This window comes from Melanostigma gelatinosum (assembly GCF_949748355.1).
Source record: "Melanostigma gelatinosum genome assembly, chromosome: 16".
Classification (NCBI taxonomy): domain Eukaryota; kingdom Metazoa; phylum Chordata; class Actinopteri; order Perciformes; family Zoarcidae; genus Melanostigma; species Melanostigma gelatinosum.
Genome location: NC_136649.1, coordinates 4,273,108 through 4,297,279, shown reverse-complemented (window position 1 = coordinate 4,297,279; position 24,172 = coordinate 4,273,108).

Below are 24,172 nucleotides of genomic sequence, written 5' to 3'. Positions count from 1 at the left end.
AGCACATCGGGGGGTAAAGTAAATCACTGCTTCCTCGCTCTTCAACACAAAGTCAAGGTCAAAGGTCACGGCTGTCTGCATTTTAAAAGCTGATTGAATCAAATATTCATGAATGTCTTGCAGGCAGCGTCAGCATGTTTGTTTAGTTATTGAAGGAGTGCATTGTGAGTGTGGCGGCGAGACGCGCATACAGATCATAAAGCGGATCCACGCTGAAGCATTTGCAATGTTAATGCGGGTCTGCTGCTCCTCCACTTTTCTCCCCCCGTCTCCCAGAGGAGCAAAACGATTGAATTTGTGTTGACTTTCAAGTTCATCCAACGAGGGTAAAGAAACAGATGTGAACCGCTTACAAAGTATAAGGAATATTATAGTCTCTTCTCTTTGTTTGGGGGGGGGGGGGCATGGGTTTCAGCTCCCTGTTGTGCTTCTGGAACGACTTCAAACATTGCCTCTTAAGCAAATAGCCACTGCCTGAGCGTACCTCCCCAATTAATATTCACAGGCCGCGTGCTGAAAGATGCTGCCCAACGCTTCGAAACAAGGCGGCTTCCTTTATGTCGTGAATGACTTCACAACAGCAATTGATGATAAATAATCCAACAAGCTCGACCAAGCTCACTAGCATTACAAATGTGTTCTTTTTGTGTGGAAGTGTGCAGCAACATCAGCTTCTCTCTGCAGCTGGGAGAGCCACACTAAAGGCCTGATGCTCGGGATAACAACCACGTCCGCCCTATTCATCCGCCTCCACCTCCGTGTGAAGTGCAGGTCAGAGAAGTTGAGTGATCCTTCACGGGCGCCATCAGGGTCCATTTTAGCAGTCTCACCTACTTTGGAAACCCTCCAATCAAGTAACTCCTGACTGAAAGTAGCACATCCTGTTGAAGAGGACAATCTCAGAGCTGTTTCAAAGGGGAACCTGGAAGAAGGCCGTATTGATATGCAGTGCTTTCTTACTGTAAGAGCACAACACTCGTGATGGTGTCCGTTAGCACTGGCCAGGTCTTATGAAAAGACCTGTCAATTTTTCACTCATTACATGCAAACAGTTTTTCCAAAGTAAATTTCTTCACAGAAAACTACTTAGGTTAGGTTTATGCAACAAAAGTGCATAGTTAAGTTTTAGGAAAAGATAGTCGATTAGGTTAAAATAACCACAGGAGTGTTGTTACTACGTTACACATGTTACGTCACAGACAAATTGCCCTCTTGTGAATTGTATTAAAGACTAACAGCCTGTACAGTGAAGACAGAATGAACAATGAAATCGATCGGCCTTATCATAGAATTTAGTCTCTATTCAGACTTCTTCATCTTTCCACCATTGTCTTCTCTGCTTAAGAAGCTCTTAAGCCTCTTAAAAGTTATCCTCCTTACTCCTAACAATTTTCAGCTTTGGAGCTCTCATAAGGCCTACACGGCTATTTGAATAACCTTTAATGTTCAGCAGCATATTGCCTTAACTGTAAGGGGAAATTCTTAAAAAAGACATCATCATTCATAGAGCTTTCCTAGAATTTCGTCACTGGCAGCAACTCTTTGTACTTGGAAGCTTTATGAATACGGCCCCTGAATTGCTGAACAAATCAGAGATGCGTGCAGTGATTCACAAGTGTTTGCAGTTGACGAGCTAACGTGGAAGTGTGGCATACATAAAATCACTGACACTTTCACATAAAATGTGTATTCCCTTCCTGTCTTTAGAAACCATGCTAGTTGGTTTGGGCATGTAGCCGTACAGATGAATGTTTATGTCCTATATGTAGTATGGATTCTACAACCCAGAAGTTCAAACTCAACAAAATGGAAAGGTCGAAGAAAGTCTAAGACCAGCTGCCTTTTTTTCTGTCGTTTCAGCAATGCACAGTAAAGTGCTTTTGAACCGAACAGATCATTTCAGACTCTGAGTGTCTCAGGAGTGAGGAGTTCCATTCATGGCTTGTTTTTGTCAAGAACAAGAACATCATTTCATCTCACTTTATTCCTGTTTAGGGACACATTTCAGGGAATCAAAAGCATTTCGAGGGAAAGCAATTCCCTCTGAATGTCTGGTCGGTCTGGAAATTGTGCTGCAATTCTATTATGAGAGCATCCTCAAAAAAGTTTGAAGAAAAAAAGAATGATTTGGATCTTTAACCCCCTTGTACAGAAGGCAATTGAATTTGGTTCAGCTTAAGTTTTATTCTGTTGTTTTAAGAAACAGATCATTAATGCTACATCATGTCTAATGCTGTTATTTTAGTGCTTCACTGCAATAAAGGTCAGCCTTTTGCAGTAAGCTCGACCGAGGCATCAAACACCCAAATGTTTGATGCCTTCACGTTGGGTTATGTGAGGATTGCAGTAGCTCACGATTGCTTTAATGTGCAACATGAATGTGTAAATCCTCAGCTTCATCCCCGCGTCACCTGGACAGTGGACGAGATCGGACAGCAGCAGACGCCAGATCAAAAGAGCTAATTAGCTCTAAGTTAAAAAGAAAGAAACACCATGTTTCTGCGAAATTGTAATATTTAACACTAGATTGTTGGCCATTAGTCTCATGTTGGGCAATGGAGGTTCAATCTAAAAAGCATATCTTGCATGGCTGATAGTAATAAAGCTTATTCATATCGTTATCGAAACGAGCATCAAAGTATTTTACCAGGTCGACATCAAAAGGACAGCATAAAATGCCAGATACAAACATTTTCATATATATATATTTACAAACATTCAAATAAATCCAAACGAGGTCTGTAAACTAAGCCTACAGATCGGCTCTAATAGGATATAGCTGTTTTTTGACTTCCTGTGTATTCTTTGAAGGGTGCTGACAACTGTCCGACTTGACCGCAGTTTGTTTTAAACTCCCCCTGCTGGTGCCGCCGGCTCTCATCCACTTTCAAAGCGAGGACGCAGCTCATCTCGGAACAAGCCCAAAGCCATACCTACTGCGTCTACCTTCATTAAATCACTGAAACTGTCCTGCTGCCTCCTCAACTCGCTGCAATTGGGTCCAATCTTTGATCCCGTATCCCCTGCTCCGTGGCATTATCCATTATGAAGCAGTAAGGTGACCTTTCGACAGTGTTCCTGTCCGGTCCGCATGCTCCAAACATTCACTGCATTAGTCATAATAGACCAGGTTTGGCGGTAAGGGGGTGTTTCCGAAGCTAATGTCAGCTTTAGTTTGGTTCTCAGGCCTATTTGAATGTCATTAACCTTTATAGAATCCAGTGACCTGCGTGTCTCAGACTACTGTGGGAACTGTGTTTTTTGTATATTGCGTTCATTTTGTGAGATGTTTGTTGAATTAATGTTATATTTGACTGTGCTCCTTTTTGCAAGGTTGCATGGATGCTTTATCATGTGGTTTGAGTCAGTGTTTAGTGTGGTCATCTCAGCAGATGGCAAATGTTGCATCTAAAGATTCGGCACTGTTCTCTTGTTTGCGTCCTTTATTGTCTGCAACAAATGGAAATTGTGTGCATAATTCATACATTGCTGGTGCAGTGGCTCAGCCAGTCTGGCAGCAGCCCACAGTATCATTGAAAGGTAGTGTATATTTTATTAGCCATAGTGTGTTGTTCCATTAATTCCATGCTCACAGGTCACCAAGGATATCAGAGAATGGGCTCTCTAATCCACTGTTTATCTGTCACTTTCTGTGCTCAGTGCTAATGGCAGTCATGCATGGGCACAGCAACCCATATCATTCATTTCCTGTCCTCGGGATGAGAGCCAGGCACGGTCTCTGCTGAGATGGTGCTTCCAGTTCACAGGCCTCCACTGAATCCCAGCTGACACTCCTCCGGAAAGGACGGGGGGGGGGGAATAAAAAGCGGGCTGTCTCTCTCTCCCCAAAGCCGGGCTGTCTCGCAGGTTTGCGATGGTAATGACTTCCCTGACATGCGAACGGATCCACAGATGCATCGGGCTCCAACCACGAGTGCTCACCCTCCTCCTCCTGCTCTCCTCCCGAGCTCTGCAGAGAGACAGATCCGAGGGGACAGACATCAAAGGAAGGGCATCTCGACGCACTGTTTGCTGATCACGGTATGCACACCGGCACGCCGCTTCACACTGCAGTGAATGGCGGAGGCCTCGGTATGGAGCTGTCACGGGACTTCACAGGTAGGACCCAAACGCAAGACCACAGGAGACAGAAGTGAATATTAACAGGTTTTATTTAGACTGTGTGAAGGTGTGGAGCACATGGTCCGACACCCGAGTGACGGTGTGAGTCCCGTGGCTCGATACCGGAGGGCTGGCAGCTTGACGGCGAGTGTAGTCCGTTTAACACAAGGAGGGCAGAGCAGAGCGGCGGAGTGTAATCCGTAGACCACAAGGAGGGCAGAGCGGTGGAGTGTAATCCATAAACACAAGGAGGGCAGAGGATGCCACGGGGTTTCAGCGGGAGAAAGACGGTACGACCTGACAACCCCAGACTGCAGGACCAGAGCTTATGTAGAGACAGGAGACTCATTAGTGGGCCCTGAGTCTGGTGTGTCAGGCTGCAGGAGGTGATCGGCTGGAGTGTCCTCAGCTGTGCACAATCAAGGGTGCGGCCATGGGAGGTGTCGGGTCAGACAGGGATCCTGGATCCTGACAGGAGCGGTTTCTAAAGTAAACAAACACCTCTCTGGCAGACACTGCCGGCGGCTATGTACACCTGTGGTGTGCGCCAGCGGCGCTTTTCTGTGTCCACGATTGCCTGCTGCTCTATGCAAATGGTAGAGGTAGTCTACTCCTGAGAGCGAATTGACATGTAGGTATTAGAATTTGTTGTATTGCTGCAGCTACTGCATGTACAGCAATGACAAGTCGAGCTGAGCTAATATGTCCACATATAAACGGCGTGTCGTCGTAAAAGCACAGGACGCCAGTTCGACATTTTTTTCATTGACTGGCATGCAGCTTCGTGCCTCGTTGTCCTCAAGGTTTTAGGGTATCTTAAACCCCCTTAGCTTAGCCCAGTAAGAATTTTCCCATTCCATATTCCATGAGGCTGACAGGTACACAGCGATCTAATTTTGTCCTTTGAGACATTCGCAAGGCCCCGCACGCGATTTATCTGCAGGTAAAAAAACACCACAGAGGAGACGGATGAAGTGGTAACAGATGACGCCCTGTGAGGCGCCAGCAGTCTGAGTTATGAGTGCGCTTGTCGAGAAAGTCCTCCACGGGCTACACCACAGCATGTAGAGGAAGTGGGGCAGTGACTGTAAATGGCCATAACTGACCATCAACGCCGGCGTCAAGATGGAGGGAGGGAGTTGGGTGGGGATTTATTCCCCCACTAGTAGCGAATTGGGTGGTCATATTTGAGCCACTTGTCAAGAACATTGGACGCGATGACAAGAAAAGGTGTGCTCCATATTTACTTGTGAGAGACGGCAGCAATTTATTTAGCATAGCAGGCGAGTTGCATGAAAGAAAAAAAATGATGCAATGTTGTGTCACGGCTCTGTGGAAATGATGGTATATATTTGAGCTGGTGGAGATGGAGGATGAGACACTTCAATCTATTCTGCCTGATGCAAAGATGCACTCAGTATGTTGAGCGGAAAGAAACGTTGTCCGGAGTGTGCCGGCTCCTGATGACTTTGGCATATATGTGGCTCTAAGACTCCTCAAGCTTTAGTCAGACATCCTGGGTTGAAATAAGGCATCAACAGCGTGAGACTACCCCTGGTTACTGACCACTTTGATTAACCTGCAACAAAATGATGGGGAATCAATACAGTGTAATGCAAGGTGAGGAAAATCTATTTGTTGTCAATTACGCTGCAATCAGCACCATCAAAGCAGCCCATCTCCTTTCCTCCTCCACAGTGTGAGCACCAGAGAGGATTGGATTACAGCAGTGGTGGGCCGTCAGGGCCAGCAAAGCCTTCTCTGCTGGTCTAAACAGAATCACCAAACGTATAGCTATTTTATAATTAAATCATTTGTCATAAATACACTACATGTATTCTAATTATTTTTCCCATTCGTTTTTTTCTCATTGCACAGCTACTGCCTTCCTCAGTTGCTCTGCTTCCAGCCTGCAGCGCTGCTTCCAGTGCAGCTTGTTTTAAGTAGAGCTTTTATCCAAACAGATTTCACCTCTGTGTCTCTAGGTAAGGAGAGAGGCCCGAGGCCCTCTAGGTACTTTGCAGATTAAAGTAAATGGAGACGATATTGTTTATTGTCAGAGTCTCCAACCAATCTGATTTTTAGTTTGACATGTTGGGCGTGTTCTTTGACGTGCCAGAGCTACCGAGGTAGTCTACAAGTACCTCAGCATTAACGTGCAGCTCAGCAATAACCTGCACCAGGATTCGTCAATGGGCTAGCGTGACTGTTGACGCTGAAGCTGTTGTGAAAATAAAGCTGTCTTTCACACTTAGAGCAGATTTAAGAATGAAACAGAAGCTCTCAAGAGGCGTATAGTTATATCAAAGCAATAGATTTATTTATCAACAGAGTTATTCAGCCCAAAACAATTAAACATGCATGGGAGCTAATGGTTGCACTTCGCAGAGATTCACCATGAGACACACTTGGACACGGCAGTGTGAAACTTAATATAGGGTTCCACCCCTTGATGTCCATTTGTCAAAATCAAAGTAGCAGGCGGAGCATGTTTGTACATGTATACAGCCTGGGTGGAGGCCGTGAACGTCCGTTCACCTTGGCCCCTCCCAGAAGGCGTCTTCTTCTATCAGTGTGAGTGAAATGTTGCATGAGAGCGGACCTGAGAAACAAGTTGTCAAGAGAGAAGACTACTTAGGGCGTTGTCCCTGAATCTCTCTGTCTATTGTTCCTTCCTTATCTTCTCTAAAGATGGCATCCTGTTCCTTGTGGCGCAGTTAAGTCAGTAATCTCCCTCCTGCTTCTTCCTGGCCCTAGTGTGTGCTGTGGGCACTGTATGAGTGGTTAATAGAGCTGCATAAGCTAATGGTTATTAAAACTACAAATATGCTAGTGATTAATTAAACTGTATATAAGCTAGTTGCTGATTAAGCTGTATATAAGCTAGCTGCTGATTAAAGCTGTATATAAGCTAATTTTATCAACAAATCCCTCTCTTGACGTCTGAAGGACGTCAAGAGAGGGATTTTCTTAACCTTCCTACCCTGTTCACACGCTGGTGTCTGGCTCTGCCTCTCCTGACCCTACCAGGCTGTTCTGCTCTTCCCATACTGGGTAAGCTCCATAAGGAGGGGGTGGTGGTGGTTCCTTGGAGAGGGCAGTGGTGATAAGACGGCCAACCAAAGAACGAATACAGGGTATTATACAACATCCACATGACACCAGTATTGCAATGAACACACCCACTGACACTGCTATTGACAAGATCAGGTGCTTCCATTTTCCAAACATGTTTTCCATCCAATCTCCAAATGGATTGTTTACACCTGATGCTTCCTGCATTTCGTTTGACAGTGCCCTCAGACTATTCAGTGCTTTTGTGACTGAACCGTCCGGCGCAGTGTTGTTGGGGATGATAGTGCAACACAGGTCTCCAAACATTGAGCAAAAGCTCCAAAGCCATTCTGTTTTGCATAGAAATCAAAGAAGTTGGGGCCAGCTGCTCAGCCAGACCCTCTATTGCATCCCTAGTATGATTAGCCAAACGAAGAACATTGTAATGCACATAATTGATACGATCAACATTTTTATTCACTGTTATCCATGGAATTATACTCACGATACTCTCAAAACCTGCTGCAATTTGGTCTACCAATTTGTATTCATTAGGCACTCCTCTGGGCACTCCGATTGCATCTATGTAGGTTGGACCTTTGTCCAGACTGAACTCAGTTCCAGCTGCTCTTTTTGCTAAGATATGTCTGCGTTTGCGTTGGGTCAGGTTTTGTACTTTGTTTTGCTCCTGTAGTATTTTGTCTCCCACTAAGGTAAGTGGCATTGCTAGCCTCCCCATAGCACACACTCCCATCGTAGATGCTGGTATGTTAGAGAATAAGCGCAGACCCCCACAGTAGTAGAATAGTCCTCCCCTAGCCCAAGAACCTATCTCTGAGCCTGGTCGTGTCATGTTGCACCAGTCTTCTGGCACTCTGCCTAGGTTGGTTTGAGCTCTATCGTTGGTGAAATGGTAACAGACATATCTGGATCCTAGTCCTTTGTAAGCTTTGAAATAACCTACTGCAGTTTGGTTGTCAATTGGTGGAAATATGGATGCCAGAGTCGTGCAATTTGGTGGAGTAGCCATTTTAGTCATATTTGTCATGCACGCGTATCCTGTTGGGTCAGATTCAGGATATAGTGGTGCTGGTTCGGTGAACATAGCTGGTCTAGCTGCAGCACAAGCTACACAGCCACTCATTTTGTTTTTTATAGCATTATCAACAATCCAATTTAACCAAACATTGTCGTTTCCATGTCCTGTAGCTAATTGGATCACCTGTTGGTGGTTGCTGAAAAGTCAATTTACAAATTACAAAACAAATTACCCTGCATTTTGCGTCAGATTACCTCGGACCTCTGCTAGAGGTCTGGACGGCTCAGATGCTGGGGCACAGTGTGACAGGTGGTGCCAAGGTGCTCCTGCTTTACCTATGACTTGGACCGAGTGTGAAGTAACCTCCTTCACTTCGTACGGCCCTGTCCACCTGGGGTCAGTCCACTTTCTCTTATGAACTTTGACCCTGACCCAGTCACCCTCTCGGATGAGATTTTTTACCTTTTCCTGGTCAGCTGCACTGGTTCGCTGGACCTGTTTGGAGAGAGCCTCCGTGAGAATGATTAATGCAGTCATATATGCCTTCATTTCAACTTGCTGCACATCTAAGTATATGTACATCTATGTATCTATGTATATCTATGTATATGACTACCGTCTCTTGGAGGACCAGGCATTTGCCTCCCTGTCATTAACTCATGTGGTGAAAGATGCGTCTCATTTCCTTTTGCGCTCCTCATTGCCATTAGAGCTAGTGGTAAAGTTTCAACCCATGTCAGCTTTGATGCTACACATGTTTTCGCTATTTTTGATTTTAGCGTCTGATTTGCCCTCTCTACCAGTCCTTGTGACTGTGGATGATACACTGATCCATACCTATGTCTGATTCCTAGTCTGGCTTCCACTTCCTGCAAATGCTTATTACTGAAATGTGAACCATTATCGGACCTTATGCATCTAGGAACACCATAGCGAGGTATCAGTTGTGTTTGCAGCCACTTTATTACTGTCTGTGCATCTTCTCTTTTAGTTGGGATTGCCGCCACCCACTTTGAGAATCTGTCCACCATTACCAAGATGTACCTTTTTCCTTGTACTCTGTTTTCATGTCCCATGTCAGTGAAGTCTATGCTGATGTCTTGGGAGCAGGCTGATGGTACAGGATAAGAGCCCATAGGTGTTTTGTACGGTTTCTTCACATTGTGATCCCCACAGGTGGTGCATTCGTCGCAGAAGAGGGACACCATACTTTCCATATGTGGGTGCCACCACAGTGCTTGCATCCTTTGTAATGTTCCTTTCTTTCCTTCGTGCGTTGGTCCATGTGCCTCTGGTATCAGTGAGACACACAATTCTGCTGGTGCTACCACTCTGCCATCATGGGATCTCCAAAGTCCACTTTCTCCTCTTGTTGCTCCTCTTCTTTGCCATTCGGACCATTCGTATGATCCAGCCTTCTTCTGTATGTCAATCAGTGTTTCTTCAGTGATTTCTGGTTCTTGTATGGCTGTTTTCAGAACCATCTGTTTTGGTCTGTATCCTCTTTCTTCTTTAGCAGCTTCATCTGCCATGTCGTTTCCCGCAGCTATTCTGGTCCTTTGCATTTCATGATTGCCACTCTTTTTGGTAGCCTCATAGCTTCCACCAGTGCCATGATTTCTTGCTTGTGTTTGATGGGTGCGTCCATTGATGTCGTGTATCCTCTTCTTCGCCACATGGGCCCATCAACGTGAGCTGCTCCATGTGCGTAAGCCGAATCTGTGAAGATGTTTACTGATTTTCCTTCTGCTATTATCAAGGCTTGTATGAGCGCTTCGACTTCTGCCAGTTGCGCTGATGCTGGTTGAGGTAGGATACCTGATGCTACTATTGAGTGTTCCATATCTTCGAATTGTCTCACCACAGCATAGGATGCTATGTTTCCTTCATCTCCTTTGTAGCAACATCCGTCCGTGTATAACCACAGTTCTGCTCCTAGGATTGATGTATTTCCTAAGTCTGGCCTTAGTTTGTTTTCAATGATTGCCCTTGCTTCGCAGCTGTGTGGTTGATCTCCTTGTTGTAGTGATGACGCCATATTGATTCCTCCTGTTTCATAGACAATGTGTGATCTTGTGCATTCTTTTTGAATTTTCGATTTTCTTGCAGCTCCGAATGTGAATTCTTTGCTTAGGAGGATTCTTTTTTTTTGAATTTTCGATTTTCTTGCAGCTCCGAATGTGAATTCTTTGCTTAGGAGGATTCTTTGACGAGTCTCTTTCTCCCCCTTTTTTCTGATACAAAACTGCATTTACCATCCCTCCTTTTTGTTCAGAAACATCTAGGTGGAAAGGGAGTGAATAGTCAATTCTTGAAGTGCCGATGCATGTGACAGAGTCTGCGTGAGAGTGGTGAACGCTTCTTCTGTTTCTTGTGTCCAAACTAGTGGGGCTGAGGTGTTTCATGATGGAGGATGCTTTCTCTGTGGGCTGTGGGCTGTGGGCTGTGGGTCTGTGGGCTGTGGGTCTGTGGGCCGCTTGATGAGAGAGTGCGACCCAGGAAAGTGACTTGTCTCCTACATGTTTGGACCTTGGTTTTCTTTTGAGGCTAATAGTTGCAGCAGTGTCTCTGTTGTTGCCAGGCAGGTGACTGCTGAAATTGCTGTTCAGCTTGCATAAGTGTGTTCTTTGCCTGCCATGTCTTCACTTTCTGCACTAATATGCAATATAAAAGGTTTGAATTCAGTATTCCCAAATGCCCACCAGATGGAGCCAAAGCTCCTGTCCACTGTTCCTGTTGCAGTTCCTGAAGTGGCCACAGAAAGAGCCAAAACTCATGTCAAATGTCCTTTTTTTTTTTTTTTTTTTCTCAGTTCGTGAAGTACCAACAGAGGGAGCCAAAGCTTCTCCCAAGTTTTCTTGTGCAGTTCAATTCAAATGGCCTGATGGACAGCTTCATCCACACTGGCTCACGTCCGAAACCTGCCCTCTCTGGAGTGTGTGTGAAATGTTGATCCACTTTATTATTAACACTTATGGTGAAGAGAACGAAATCAGTACAGTTCTAAACTTATTTCGAAGTCTCTGTGTGAATAGATAAAAAGGAAACTATTCTCCTACTTTAAGATGGCAGGTTTCTGCCCTAATCTGATGGTTTAAGCAAGCGTTACTTTTCAGGGCCACTGTATCTGTTCCTATCGTACGAAAGGGTGACGGAATGCCCCATTCGGCGTTTTTGACCTACTTACAGTGACCTCACAACTCCGCAATATAAGCTTTTACAAGTATAGGCATATTATTTAACAGTGAATGAATATATTTTATTTACAAATCCCCCTTTTCACCCCTGCTAGGTGTGAACTTCTATGTTTTTTGGTTTTTGGAATTACTCATTCAATGGCTGTAACTCGATGTTTTAGATCATCTATCATCTGAATCGTCTGGATCAGAAGTTGGTGGGGGTGCTTTGTCTAGTACGGGTGTGTGTGTCTGATGCGGGGATGGAGAGGGAAGAGGGGCAGTTGAATTAGATAGGTGCTGGTGTGTGTGTTACGTGGTTTCGAATTTCTCAGATTAGTATGGCAACTAATATGCCCATAACCCCCCCCCCCCCTTTTTAGTTTTCTTCAGCTCTCTGTCCTTGGAGCCGATACACTCCCTACGGCCGCACCTGTTTTGTTATCAGGAAAGCTCTCCTCCCTTATTTTCCCACCGTCTGTCTGGCTGAATGGATCCCTGCTTTTTTCCGCTTTAAACTTTGCTAACGGTCCCTAGGGAACACAATGTTCCAATAAACCTGTAGTCTCTGTAACTATTCCAATAAAATTGACACTTATATTAACCCTCAGCTGTCTCTCAGTCTATTCTAGTGTTTTTTATGTTTGTGTGTGATTGCAACGCCTGTGTGTCTGGGTGTTTTTCTGCTCAACTGACACGAACATGTGTATCAACTCAGCACTGGAAAGCACACGAACATTTTTCAGCCACAATTCAAGATCTCAGCTGTCTGTCTCTCATAGGAACGCACGAACATTTGTATCAACTCAGCACCAGCTCTCAGCTCTCAGCTGTCTCTCTCTGTCTTACATGTACGCTCCAAACATTCACTCATTTAAACAAAATTGAATCCATACACAGCCGTGATTCCACAAATAATATGCCTTGTGCGAACACGGTCCCTAAGGAAATGGATATTATACTCAAACACTCAATCGACCATACACAGCCGTGATTCCACAAATAATATGCCTTGTGCGAACACGGCCCCTAAGGAAATGGCGTTTTCTTGTGCTACAATTGAGTCGATGTCTTCCCAGAGGACATTTATGCTGCATGCAAACCCATACACGGCCACTTCTGCAATACTGGTACACAAACCTCTGAATGGACCTTCGTTTTACAGTGTACAACATGCACGTTCGTGGTCCCTTTAGGAAATGGCGTTTTTGCAGTCTCCAGACACACCACATTCAAATCAGCGTATTTCAACAGCAATTTCTATTTATTCAAACTCAGCAAACCGACTGTGGCATCGCTGGCCTTTTTGACCACGACACAAATGACAAACTGCTTTTTCAGCAAACAAAAAACAGTCAAATTATAATCAATTCTTTCCCTATTCTACACACAAAACAAAACAGCGCTATTTTAGTACATCACAACGGCCGCTGCGTTTTGTAAAATACAAGTTACAGCCGGGGATCGAACCCGGGCCTACCGTGTGGAAGACCATTATGTTAACCACTTCGCCATCAGCACAGTATATCAACAACACAATTTAATACACTTTAAGTAACCCAGGACTCTGCTGGTCCTTTTCGCTTCTGGTTACGTTCTTTAATTTCGTCCGTTATCAACTACACACCGATAAACTTAAAGTCTGTGCTCTCGTCCAGAAACTTCGTCAAGCTTACTCTAAGCAGAGATAATACTATTTTACACTGAACGCCACCCACGATTTAAGATCCAGGAGACTCGGTGGTCTCAATACGGGAATTTCACAGTCAATTTTCTCAATACAGTTTATCAATGACATCAATGACATATACATATATCCCCGTCATGTTATACAATTTCTTCGTAGCCCAAAACGTCTTATAAATTTCGTTAAAAATTACGCTATTTGTGACACGAATTTGAGTGCTTCGTGCGAGGCGCGTGACCGCGACAGAAGAGGCGCGCGACACGGCTCACATTACTTCACATCTACGTTGTCACAGGAGCGCAATTTTTCACGCTTTCTGCTGGACTCATTCACGCATATGTACAGACCCCCCAAATGGCTGGGCTGAATAACTCCGCAGCAGTGTGATTATTCTTTACCAGTACTCTATGACTATGCCATACTCACAGTTCGGACAGTCGGATAAAATTTGGATCATGTCTATAATACAATATGCAGAATTCAGTTAAATAGGCTTCTGCTCACCTTGTTAGTTGTGTCGACACTATCAGACTGTTCCCGAACTGCAGGCACGACCTGGTGGCAAATACCAGGGCTCCCAGCCTCCGGGGAGACTCGCATTTTATTTCTGAAATCACAAATAGAGAGGTCGGTTAACATTCCAATCCGATATGCTCTGTATCAAAGTTGCCTGCGCATCCTCCACCAATTTGTTGTGAAAATAAAGCTGTCTTTCACACTTAGAGCAGATTTAAGAATGAAACAGAAGCTCTCAAGAGGCGTATAGTTATATCAAAGCAATAGATTTATTTATCAACAGAGTTATTCAGCCCAAAACAATTAAACATGCATGGGAGCTAATGGTTGCACTTCGCAGAGATTCACCATGAGACACACTTGGACACGGCAGTGTGAAACTTAATATAGGGTTCCACCCCTTGATGTCCATTTGTCAAAATCAAAGTAGCAGGCGGAGCATGTTTGTACATGTATACAGCCTGGGTGGAGGCCGTGAACGTCCGTTCACCTTGGCCCCTCCCAGAAGGCGTCTTCTTCTATCAGTGTGAGTGAAATGTTGCATGAGAGCGGACCTGAGAAACAAGTTGTCAAGAGAGAAGACTACTTAGGGCGTTGTCCCTGAATCTCTCTGTCTATTGTTCCTTCCTTATCTTCTCTAAAGATGGCGTCCTGTTCCTTGTGGCGCAGTTAAGTCAGTAATCTCCCTCCTGCTTCTTCCTGGCCCTAGTGTGTGCTGTGGGCACTGTATGAGTGGTTAATAGAGCTGCATAAGCTAATGGTTATTAAAACTACAAATATGCTAGTGATTAATTAAACTGTATATAAGCTAGTTGCTGATTAAGCTGTATATAAGCTAGCTGCTGATTAAAGCTGTATATAAGCTAATTTTATCAACAAAGCTAGCGAGCAGAATTTAGTAGTTAGTAGTAAGAGTTCAAGTTGAAAGATATGTAAAAGGTTATGACATACTTGTTAATCCTTTATCTAGGCCCTTATGTTCTTAACTTTATTCTATTTTTTTCTATTATATGTTATATGTTCATGTCTATATTACACTGTGGGACTGCGAGAAACGGCATTTCGAATTTTCTGTATGCATAACACATGTGGAAACTTTGACAATAAAGTGAACTTTGACTTTGACTTTGACATTGACATGACATTTTTACCATTTTGCTTGGTGTAGATTCTTCTTCTTTTTTTACCTAGCTTTGTTTTGTTGACACTCAATGGCTGAAGGAGGAGAAACGGATTGGGTGGCGGAGTTACTGGAAACGCCTTTCTGGAGAAGGACATTTCAGGAAAAAATGGACATCGTAAGAAAGGGTCGGCCAACCCCACAGCTAGCAGCCCTGACCCAGCATGGAAAAGGATTTGTACGAATGGTATGTCTGGCTAACAGCGTTGGAGAAGCGTTGCACGTCATGGCTAAGAATGCGTTTATTTGTGACTGAGCGTCTTGGTGTTTGGAGCTACGCTACGCTAACCTGAGGTGGCTAACCAAGGCAGCAACACGACACCATAGCACCACAGGACACTTACAAGCTATGGTGCTGAAAACTTTAACTGAGACCCGAGTGGATCTACAACTCAACGAACACGTCCGCAGGAGGACCTCTGGCTGGAACATTTCGGGTCGGGAACGGGTCGGACATTTGATTCTCCATTCGGTCTGTTGTTTCCTTTTACAAAGCAAGAATTATGGTCTGGAGAAATGTGGATTGTTTGGCGATTGCTTTAGCCCCGTTTGAATCAGTAGGTAACAGCTAAATGCTGCGGGGAGAGTTTGTAGCTTGTGTGCTGCTGTTGTTTTCCTGCTAAGCTAGTTTAGCATAGTGTGCCTCCCAGAACACACGCGCCTCACCAGAGTACAATGTTGTGGTTCCGGGATGAGCGCCCCACCGAAAACATTATATTTCCCACAATTTAAGCTTCTGCATTCTCCAAATGCACTAGTATTATTCAAACGTATTGTTCGGTTCGTAAGCCTCGTACCGAACGGTTTAATATGAATATGTGTACTGTTACACCCCTAGAAACAAATAATAACCGTGTATATATAGCTGTGGCGTCATAGTGAGGTTATTAGGAGGTGGTTCAACTGTAGTAGGACAGCACTGAAGGCCAGGTATAAAATGCACGGCCCGCCACTGGATTATAGTAATTAAATAATTTGGACAAATATGGCCGCGCTGCTCTAAAACTAACAAGTCCTTGTGTTTCTGCACGTTCCCCAAAAAACAGTGAGATTTTAAAAAGGATTTTTATTTTTATTACAAGTTTTTAGAAAATGTAGGTTTAAATAAGCAAATGAGACATTACCTTCTTAATTATGTGCTAATTTGCATACAATTCCAGAACAGAAATGTGAACATTGGATGAAGCCAGGTTCAAATATTCTTTTTGTTTCATTTTTTGACAAATTAGAGCCGAATGTTTTTACAGATAGTCCAGCGGCATAGTAAAAAATACGAAACCAATTGTTCAAATTGTTCTAAAAGCACCAAAATTGGCACACATGTAGATTAATACATTCTGAACAATTTTGGATATGGAGGCATTCAAGATTCTCCCCGTAGCACATTTGGCGGCCATTTTTCAAAATGGCCGCTATTTACCATTAGCGTCATTGAATATGTACCATAATTTGTCTTTTTGTGGATGCTAGAGGTGATAAGTGTGCTAGAGGTGATAAGTATTGTACAATTACACATACTTGTGTGCTTACCAAATAGAATGGCTACCATTTTACAAGAAAAATGAGTTTTACTTGGCAGCGGTGGTGGCAGTGACGGCGGCTGCAGTAATAGTATAGTGTTGAGTGTTGATAGTCATGGTACTTGTAGTAGTAGCTTGTGTTAACATGGTGTTGTTTTGTGTCTTTGCAGGTGAGGCGTTGATACAGCAGCAGCAGCAGCACCACCTTACAGCAGCAGCAGCACCACCACCTGACATCAGAGACGCGTTGTTCCAGACTGCAGCCATGGCAAAGAAGTTCCAACTGGTCGATACTTTTGAGCGACGTACTCCCACAACACCTACTGAGACAAACTGGAAGCTGTGTCTTGTATGTCAAGAGGAGACATCAGAGTCACTTGTCTGCCCAGTACTGTCTAAACGCCAAGACCCTGGGAGTGGATACACGACAATGGCTGCAAACTTGGTCAAGTTTGATGAACTAGGAAAACTGCCAAGAACTGTTCAGTTACAGAGACTAGATGAAGGACAAGGTGTTGAGGCGACAATGGTTGCCCACCAGGCCAAGTGGCATAAAACATGTATGCTCAAATACAATAACACAATGCTACGAAGAGCAGAGAAGAGACTCATCGCAAGCAGCTCAGCATTTGGTAGTACTGACAATGTCCCAGGCAAGCGCGCCAGAACACACTCTTCAGAAGCTACTACCAGCGACACCTCCTGCTTTTTCTGTGGAAAGTCTGGCACAGAGACCCTACATGAAGTAGCAACCTTCCAGGTGGACACACGCGTACGGAAGTGTGCAGCGCAAGTTGGGGACAATGAACTCATGGCCAGGCTCAGCATGGGTGATATGGTGGCTCTGGAGGCCAAGTACCATTCCAAGTGTTTGTTGGCTCTTTACTATCGTGCAAAGACCACTGTAGAAGCCGAGCAGAAAACTGACCATGAAGGTGTGATGTCAAGAATCGTACTGGCTGAACTGGTCCTGTATATCGAGGAAACCCACCTAGAAGAGGGCACCACCCCAGTCTTCAGACTCGCAGATCTTGCAAAGCTATACACGACAAGAATGGAACAGCTCGGGGTTGCTTTGTGCAAGAAAGTTAATAGCACAAGGCTGAAAGAGCGCCTGTTAGCCCAGTTACCAGGCCTGAGATCCCAGAGCAAAGGCCGGGATGTTCTACTAGCGTTTGATGAAGACATTGCTGAAGCGCTAGGCAAAGCCTGTGAGCAAGACTGTGACACTGAGGCAGTTCACCTTGCGCGTGCTGCACAGATAGTTCGTCGATATATGTTTGAAGACACTGGCCGATTCCGTGGATCATTCCCGGGCGGTTGTCAGGAGGACTCTGTGCCAAACGTACTAGTTGCAATGGTAAATATGGTGCTGGATGGCCCCAACATCAAGAACCAAAGCCATTCCTCTTCGACACAAGCAGCTCTTTCCATTGCGCAGCTTCTCAAGTTCAACAGTGTCAAACAAAGTCGGAAGCAGGGAGCAACCAAGACACAGGAGCCTCCATCTGTCAACCTACGCTGCTCTGGAGCAGCATGTGAAGAGATCTGCCCTTCAGGGTGGTCATGTCTGGGGCCAGGCATTGGTACCAGAGCCCGTGCTCCCTCCACCAACAGACTGGGGCTGGCATCGGAGTGATGATGGGCCCTACACACCACTCTGGACCACACTCCCTGAGGCATCCAAGACCTGCTATGAGCTGGTGTCTTGCGGATGCAAGAAAGGCTGCAGAAAACGCTGCAAGTGCAAGAACGCTTCACTGCAATGCACTGGTCTGTGTTTCTGTGAAGGCGAATGCCAGTAGATTAGGACAGAAAACTTGTTAGCCAACATTATGATCTGTAGACATTCATAATCCTGGTGACCAGATTTGAAAAGTTCAGAATCATAGTGTGGCAAAATCTACGTTATTGTATTACATGTATGTACTGCAGGATTACACAATACTGAAAGTTATTGTATTGGCAACTGTTTATTGTGTCCACTTAGATTTGTTCATTTATATTAGATCTATCCATAAATGTATAACTGTAAGTACTGTGCCTAGAGACGGCTTCTGGTCGACTATATAACTACAATTTGACCATACTGTAAACTCCCCGTACTCTGTGTATTATTTTGACTACCATTCCATTGCAATTTTGCCAGCAATTTGAAAAAATAATTGAATTTTGAAATAAAGTATTGAAATCTTCATCAAATGTCTACTTTTTCCACAAAATGGCGGCAAGTTTGGGAGCCATTTTTGAGAAGATTCATCTAAATATCTGTTAAACACTTATTGATGTTAATTCTGATGTAAAAAAAGGAATTATGTAAAAAAAAAAGGAATATGTAAAAAAAAAAAAGGTAAATGGCGGCCATTTTGAACAATGGCCGCCATATCTTCCACATGGCTAATCTTGAATGCCTCCATATCCAAAAATGTTTAGAATATATTAATCTACATGTGTGCCAATTTTGGTGCTTTTTGAACAATTGGTCTGCTATGCCGCAGGACTAAGAGGGAATGTTGGATATCTCTTTGTATCACTCCATCAATCAGAAACGGCCACAAATAAAAATCCATTTTCACCATGTTTTTAGGAACAAGGCTATGATATATGAACAAAGCCCTCTGGGAACACCTTCAGAACATAACGAGGAATGAAACTGTAAAGTTTGGTGAATGTAAGAACTACTGAAGTGGAAATTTCTGGATCAGAGGGAGAAAAAAGTAATTGAGAGAAAATGGCCTCTAAAGAGAGTAGAATTATATACATTTTACTTTACGGACAACGTGCATCAGTCTCAGGGGACAGGACCTCAGTGGAGATGGATACTCGGATGCTACTAAATAAAAGATAATAAAGCCTGTTAAATCAGGATTATCCCGCTAATCTGGTTTGTACTCGCCAGGAGAGCAGCAGTGTCCTCTCAGTTGACAAGACCGCACGCACGCCCGCCCGCCCGCCCGCCCGCCCGCCCGCACGCACGCACGCACGCACGCACGCACGCACGCACGCACGCACGCGATCCACCTAGCAGTCAAATCAAAAACATTGACCAAAATCTTTTAGGCCATTGCAGGCACTAAACTGCAACTCAAGAATGGGAAAAATCGTTCCTTCCAGAATGCAAACCCTCTCTGATTGCTGTAGATTATCTCTCTGTTTCTCCTCTACTAACATTACCTTTTTTGTCTCATAATTGGCCTCTGTTGCTCTCTGTGTTTGAGTCTCACACACACACACAAACACAAAATTAGTGGATTTCCCCTGCAGGGATTACACTGCTGTGCTAATTAAGTCAAATGAAAAGATCAAGTGGGCCACTGACTTGAGGCTCACTCTGTGCGAGCCCCTCTGACTCGCTGCACACGCTGTGTGACCAAATGCAGTGGGTGGGTGAGGTTACCGGAATGGACCTGGTTGCTTTCCCTTCACCCCTCCCCCAGTGGACAACATTGTTACCTTTTCCACTCCATCAGTGACGGCTTCCCTGGGGGAACAGTCGATACCAAATGTTTGGCCACTTAGTCACTGTTGATAGCTGTCAGATACAGCAGATTAGACCTCACTTGGCTGCACATGGCTGACAAATCACCGGGATTGGTTACGGGCAAAGATGCGGCGGTGTACCGCCGCAGGTGGGCGGCAGGGTGGATGCAGGGAGGCCCGGTCAGATAATAAATTAAAAAGCGTGGCTTCCGAATCACCCCCTGGATTCAAACGCTTGACTGTAGGGTTGCAGGGACACCCAGTAAAGCATAAGCATTATAAACCCAACACTCTTGTCATCTATTCATCTCACTGCTGAGTGAACTAGTTAGTCGAAACCACATGATGCACCAAAAAAAGAAATTCTCTTCCAATACTTACAAACTCACAATGCTTTGTGTATTTGCCTCGGGCAGGCAACAGTTGCAGCAACACAGGCCTGATAAAGTTAGCAACTAGCTGGTGAACAGAGTGGAGCATTTAGCAGCCAAACAGACAGAGATTTGGCACGGAAAGTTGGTGGAGACCAAAAAAGAGCTAGGACAGTAAATATTGGACTTGCATTTATCCCGGGACCACAAACACCCCTTCAAATGAATAATGTTGCCGCGAGTCTACTGCAAGTGTTAAATCGGCAAGTGCTTGCTTACAGGCTCTCCATGTCAACTGTTTAAAGGACGGTGTTGTATTCATTTTATGTTAGGCTGCAACAAATAACCAAAACAATCAATTAATGCGGCTTTAAAGTCGCGTTCAAAGACAGGAATTGTATTTTCTACACCCTTTAAATCAAAGATAGTCAGGGGCAATTTATTTTTGCAGCTTTATTATTGTAGCCGGGCCCTCTTGTGCATCAACCTTTCAACAAATGGTGTGTGCGTGCAGGAGCGGCGCTTCGGCTGCTGTCCGTGGCGCTGATCAAAGGCTGGTTTGCAGGATGGGACTGGCATGGTGAAATAGCAATTGTCTGCATTGCAATTGCCTGGAGTGGTTGTGTGTGCGCACACGAGCGTCCGTTCATTTAGAGGGTGAGGGCCCAACAAAAAAGTAGGCACTCAAAACCATCTTACTCTGCTTATCGGGGGGATGGTAATATTTGGTTTTTCAAACTGCAGTGCATGGGGTTATGGAGGGAGCATGGTTACCTACATAGCTAACAGCAAACCAATGATTCTTTTAGGTTGCTTTCAAAAGAAAATCCTTTCAAGAGACCTATAATGTGACTGAATTCTTTATGGTCCAATCTATTTTTTATCACTTCATTTGTTAATTAGTCCATAAATAGTCCTGCACAAGGCTACTGCTGCATGATTGGGTCTATGGTTAGGCAACTTTACCCATTGGATAAAGCTGTTGGGATCTGACCATGTGCTTTGAGACAAAGGAATCAGGCCTTCCTGTTTGCAGAGCAACCTGGAGCCTGATTTGGGTTTGTGATAAGAGCAAGCTCCAAGGATAGTTTAGATGTAAAAGCAATAAAACATCAACACTGTAATCGAATTGGCCGAGGGCTACAGACACCCCAGGACCCCTGTGGCTCAGACCCTGTTTCCGTAAAACAGCCTTGCTCCCCCAACTCTTTGCTTATTCCTCGCTTTTTTTCCTCTGGAAACCTTGTGGGTCACGACCCACCAGTTGAGAATCACTGTGCTATATGACTGTAATGTAAAAATGTAATGAAATGAAACGACGCACTGCCATTACCTATGCTACAGACAGTATTTGATATGTGATCTGATGAAGGTACCAAGGAAAACACACACAATGTTTATTGTTGGACTGTGGATGCTGGGAGCCATGTGCACAGCTGAGACACAGAGCTGGTCCTTTTGTTCTCCCTGCCAACAAACAAATAGACAACTGCAGTGAGTGACTGCAATGTCTAATTAGTTATGTGGCAGAACAATATTGTGTGTATATATATTAGGGGTGGGAATCGCCAGAGATCTCGCGATACGATATTATCATGATACTGCGATATTCTGAGTATTGCGATAACATATTTTGCAATTTAATACTTTTTTCCACTTCAAATGATGTCCCCAAAGGAAAACTGTGTCAACATGTTCTATCTAATAAGATAAAGTTTTCAGTCTGTTCATCTCACTTCAATCATTTTTATTGCAGCAGAATATGATTGTCAAGCAGACAGACTGACCAACAATGTCATAAATGTTGCATGAACCTGACAAACTGAACTGTTTGTATGACTACATGGTCCAACTGAACTGAATGCAAACGTGTGGACTCAGCATATGAACTATAACTGATATAAGTAGGATATTAGAGTTATATAACTCAGTATAACTTGTGATGCGTGGACGTCGAGGGCAGAGACAGTTATGCGCTGCACTCTCCCCATGAGCCGGCTGCTGTTGGCAGATTTAACCCCGTTGTGAGGCCAGATGTCTCTTTGTTTTGACCAACTTCCTACCAATCACGCTGACCCAGGACCTTTGCTGACCTCACCAGAAAACAACTCAGCACCATGTAGTGGACTGAAAAAGCAATTGACTTGATTTTTCTAAAAAAAAAAAAAAAAAAGTTTTTTTTATAGTTTATAAAATAATAAATCGACACTTGGCGTCCATGTATCGATATAATATCGCCACGCAAAATATCGCGATACTATGCTGTATCGATTTTCTCCCACCCCTAATATATATATATGTAAATATAGCCAAGCTAAAGATAAATATTGCAAGAACTCACCTCTGCCTGTTTCCTCTTCCCAGGGTTTTTGGGCAAAATACTTCCTCAGGGGCTAAATAAATGAAGCTTCATCTGAAGCCTTTTCTGGACTCCTGATCAGCTCATTTACCTCCACGGCCGCTCAGGCATGTTAACACAGAGCAAAGCTGCATAACACTGTCTGATATATATAATAATACAAAACACACCTGAAAAACATCTCCATCGAATACATCAAAACTGAACTAAGTCAAATGCTCAGCAGGATTTCTGTGGCCATTTGTGTGTATTCTACTGCTCTGCTCTGAATTAGGGGTCTTAAGACCATTTTGAAATTTCTGTCAAAGGCACTTTGGATGCAGCCTTCCTAATACCGCCTAACTTTTACACCATGTCAACACTAGTTTCTTTATAAAAACTCATCGGACCTTCAAACCTGGTTTATTCTGTTGAAATGATTGACTTTCTCCGAGCATCATTCATCAGCACAGTTGTTTGTAACTGGCTCATCCTAAAGGTAGAGGGTCAGGCACTACCTTTCAACAGGACTCTCATTGGCTGTTGTAGGTTGTGGATGGAAGCTCCTATTGGCTCAAGTCAGGTGTCAATCAAGAGGTCAGAGTGCAGCTGCCATTTTGATATCAAGATATTGGCCCTTTCCAAGTACGGACTTGTGGAGTATGGATTTGGGAGGACACAAGTACAGTCATTCTGCAATTGGAACAGCAGCGTACATGATGACATCACCACCTCAGCTGGTCTAATGAGTTTAATCTTTTTACTGTCAATTATTTTTACAATCAAACTAAATATGACAACCCTGCTTTTTAGATTTAATTAAAAAAAGATATATACATTGTGTATATATATATACACACACACAGAGTTTACTCTGGTTCTTCACTGTAAAGTACTTTCACAACCAAATATGAGATATGATGCACAGCTGTTCTCTGCGGGTACCTTGAGCCCTGAGTCCCCGGTGCTGGTTTACTGCCGGTCCCGCTATCAACACCTCACATCAGATTTTTAAGTCGCCTGAATCTTGACAAACCGACCACAGATTTGACGTTTCAACTGTAATGGGTGTGGTAAGGACCCAGACTCAATACGACAGACACACGGAATAGTTGGAACAAGACTTTTTTCCAGGCAGAACACACAACAGGCAAACAGTCTTGGATCTGGACACATGTAGAAATCCACTCAGTGGAACGCCAAGCCGTCAGGGGAGAAGGCAGACAGAAACAAGAGGAAACAAAGGCAGAATCTCGTGGTCGGGGATAGACGGCTGAGTCGTTTACCGGGGCCGAGGCAAGGCGGAGAAGTCCAAACAGGCAGGGTCGTCAACGGGAAAACAGTCTGAGGTAACCGCGGGATAGTCTGGCATAATGCGGAGAACGACCTGGCAGTGAGTGTGTGTGAGACTGGGGTCTAAATAGTAGGTGCAGCAGAGCGAGAGTGATTGAGGTGGGTGTGATTTTTAACATCCACAGTATGTTCCTGTCTATAGATGCATTGCTTGCTCTGCCAAAAAACAAGTGACCCATCCCCAATGCTGGAGGTGATATGATATCATTGCCTGCTCGTGTGCCAGTGTCCTTTGGACAGCTAGGGAGACATTGTTCCTGCTTCTTCTGTACTATAGATACAAGGAAGAGTGCAGTAGAAGCATGAGGTGTATAAAAGAAGTGAAGGTGGTCACTG